Raw genomic sequence first — 4,306 nt, 5'->3', positions numbered from 1 at the left:
CTTTTCAGTTAAGTTGAGACTTGAGTTGCCACTTTGACAGTGAAAGTTATTTATTACATTCTAAGTTATTTATTGAGCAGTTTAGTTTTTCTTTTAAAGTATATTTATCTTTAGTAAAGTCTTTCGTTGAGTAAGTAAGTCAGGCCAAGGGTTTGCTTGGGACCAGCAATGGTTCTCGAGTGCCGGCCACGTCCAGGGTGTAGGTTCGGGATGTGACATTAGTTTCTTAGCATTGTATATTTAATATAATTGAGAAAGTAAAATAATTTTTTTTTTCATATAACACATATAAGAAGAAAAAAAAGAAGAAGAGAAAATCGAGAGAAAAAGATAATTGTATTTCATGATCTATACGAAAAATCATCCTGACTCAAAAATACAAAGAGTCACGATTCACATCTCTATAGGGTTTGAATTCCGCTCTTCTAATATTCATCCAAGTTAACTCTAGCTCGAAACAATGTTTACTGATTTATCTTGAAGTAATTTGATAATAAAAATTTGTTCACATCAAATATTTTCACTAATTTATCTTACAATCATATTCCCCAAATAGCGTATTTCACGCATTAGTTAGGCCTCTTGTTCTGCGTAGACCAAGAACGAACACTCAATCTGTTTTTATTACTATTCCATTATGGATCGCACGTTTTCCACCTTAATTTAACTTTATATATTTTGGTCAATTCATTATTATCATATACGTGCCAAAGTCTAGACTTCACTAGTTCTACAAGGATGATAAAATTATTATTTTTCCATTATAATTTTGGTCAATGTCTATCATAAGTGCTAGCTCTACAAGGATAATATATAATTTAATTTAATGTTTGCAATATTAATTATTTAATAATAAGAATAAAATAAATATAAAATAGTAAATTATTTTTTGATTTAATTTTTTTTATTGTGAACAAATAAAAATAAATATCTATTTTAAATATAACGGACAAATAAAATCGGACGGAGAGAGTACTTGCAAATGAGGCACCAATCCATTTATCTTATCTCATACTATAGCCACACAAACACTTCAAAGCACAAACCTAACGTATATAGTTGTGGGTTCCCACTAAAAGTAATTGGTGTGCAAAATATTTAGCGTTTACATAGAGTTCAAAAATTGATACTGATTCAAGATTAATGGGGATTAGGCTAAGACCATTTATTTTTTAACAACCACCATCTTGATGGGAATTAGGCTAAGACCATTTAAGTTGTTTTTTATGCTTTGATTTATCGTATTATTTGGCTACTGTTACTATTTTGATATTTTCTTTATTATTATTTGTTATGTCTTCTTTATCTATGTTTTTTAAAACTATTTTATTGTGTTGCTTGAACCGATGATCTTTCAAAAATTATATTTGTATGTCCACACGAAGTAGAGGAAAGATTTGCATACACCATCATTTTCAAACTTTACATATGAAATTACGTACACTGGGTATATTATTTATTTGTATTTATACGTCTTCCCGGCTGCTTGAAAGGGATGTACAAAATAAACAATTAATTATAAATAATTTAAAACAATTAAGTTACAAATATATATATATATATATATAAAAGGTATTACCATATGAGGAGCCAAACAACTTTTAAATTTTTATATTAAGGTTTTTAAATATTTTGAGCCATAGTTATATTAATTTGTACTATTTAATTTTTTGTATATCTTTCAAATATATAAATTTTGTATATTCTAATTTATAATTAAATTAAGTATTTTGATCCTCACACGCCAAATCGTACCCCTTCACATAAATTAGGACATAATTTTATGATGAGAATATCTATGAAAATATATATTATATATTCATTTGAGTGGTGTATATATCACATGCCAATAATTTTGCATCCATCCCTTGCACGTGTGAACTTAGTTGAATTTTGTCACCATCTAGACAAAATGATAATAATATTTTGATTGGAAAAGCCATCACGCCCTAAATTGGAAATGTGAACTCATGCATGAATCATGATCATATATAGTGTAAGAATAAAATTATTTCTCAATTAGTCTTAATATGTCACAATACAAATTATTATTGTATTTATATAAATTTAAGATAAAATAAATTCTAAAAACCCTAAGATTGAGATTCAAAATTCATGAATAAATCAATACTGTTTACATAAAATCGATCTTACTAATGCTATTCCAAGCAAAGGATAGAGCTAAAGTCGTAATAAAATTATAATGTATATATAAAACTAGTTTTTTTTTTAATGTTCATTGATTTGGCTTCAATTCGTGTGTTTATGTTTTCATTTGGAAATATTCATTGATGCATTTCATATTACATGTGACTTTTCCTTGAGTTTCTTTTAGTAATAATAAAATTTGAAAATCATGTAAAACACATGTTTAAACCATTAACTCTTATCTTAGGCTAAGTGGACATCCACTAAAATAATAGGTGGAAACCCTACTCACCCATCATTTTCCCAAGTCAATGACCTTTTTTTGGTCACCTATACTTAAATATTTAACTTCGAAAGAAAATCAAATATATATATATATATATATATATATATATATATATATCTTGAGAAACTGATAGAAATTAACATAAAATTAATAGTATTCCCATGAGGAGAATAAGAGTACTTGTACGGTTGGTACAAGCCAAAACAACTACCCCTAGTCTCAGGTTCGATTCCGACTAGAGCCCTATTTCGTATTGTTCAATCCATCAGTGACCAATAGAATACTACACTTTTTTTTTGGTTTCTCACCCGGTGTCTGGAGCCCACATTGGAGCTCCGATCAAATTCAGATCGCGCACTGCAGCCTGCAGGGCTCATTCTGGGGTGGTGCTTCCAACAAGATTTTCTCCATACCCAAGGCTCGAACCTGAGACCTTTGGTTAAGGATGAAGCACTCCCACCAGTGCACCACAACCCATGTTGGTATCGAATACTACACTATCTGCAAGCAGTTCTTACTCGTAAGCCTGACAAAAGGGTTGGGTCAACCTACATCCATCCCGATTCGAGTTGGAAAAAACTCATACCATAATCGTTCAATTGGGCTGGAGAGAAGGGCTTGAGCTTCACTTTTACTAGTCAATTTGAAACCATTTTATTGGGACGGAGAGAAGAAGCTTTTCTCGAATTTCACTTTTACTTATCTATTATATTAAATCAGACAGACCAAAACACATGGTAATTTGAGACTCCAAAAGTAACTTAGAAAGCGCAGCCAAAATGGAAATAGACAAAAATAAAATTGTGGGAGTAATAAAAATAAAGACAATTAAGGTTTATATTAAAAAATTTTAAAGAAATAACTTTTTAGTTTCTTAACATTGTATATTTAATATAATTAAGAGAGTTAAAGAATTGTATTTTTAAAAAATATATATAACACATATAAGAAGAAGAAAAATCGAGAAAAAAGACAATTGTATTTCATGGTCAAAGAGAGGTATCACGTCATTTTTTTGGCTTTATTATCATATAAATATAGATTTTTGTCAATTGATTGTAGCCTATTTGTGAAAAATCATCCTGACTCAAAAATACAAAGAGTCACGATTCACATCTCTATAGGATTTGAACTCCGCTCTACTAATATTCATCCAAGCTAACTCTAGCTCGAAACAATGTTTACTAGATTTATCTTGAAGTAATTTGATAATAAAAATTTGTTCACATCCGATATTTTTATTAATTTATCTTACAATCATATTCCCTAAATAGCGTATTTCATGCATTAGTTAGGCCTCTTATTTTGTGTAGACAACAAATGAACACTCAAATCTTTTTTTCATTACTATTCCATTATAAGTCGCACGTTTTCCACCTTATTTTTAACTTTATATATTTTGGTCTATGCATTTTTATCATATACCTGCCAAGTCTAGACTTCACTAGTTCTACAAGGATTATAAAATTATTATTTTTCCATTATAATTTTGGTCAATGTCTATCATAAGTGCTAGCTCTACAAGGATAATATATAATTTAATTTAATGTTTGCAATATTAATCATATAATAATAATAAGAAAAAAATAAATGTAAAACAGTAAATTGTTTTTCAATTTTTTTTTTATTATGAACAAATAGAAATAAATATCTATTTTGAATATAACGGACAAATAAAACCAGACGGAGAGAGTACATGTAAATGAGGCACCAATCCATTTATCTTATCTCAAACTATAGCCACACAAACACTTCAAAGCACAAACCTAACGTTTATAGTTATGGGTTCTCACTAAAAAGTAATCGATGCACAAAATATTTAGTGTTCACGTATAATTTAAAAATTGATACCGATTCAAGATTAAAAAGTTT

This window comes from Solanum tuberosum, unplaced genomic scaffold, assembly GCF_000226075.1.
Source record: "Solanum tuberosum cultivar DM 1-3 516 R44 unplaced genomic scaffold, SolTub_3.0 scf00098, whole genome shotgun sequence".
Lineage (NCBI taxonomy): Eukaryota > Viridiplantae > Streptophyta > Magnoliopsida > Solanales > Solanaceae > Solanum > Solanum tuberosum.
The sequence above is the reverse complement of the archived record's forward strand: the minus strand, read 5'-3'. Positions refer to the sequence as shown.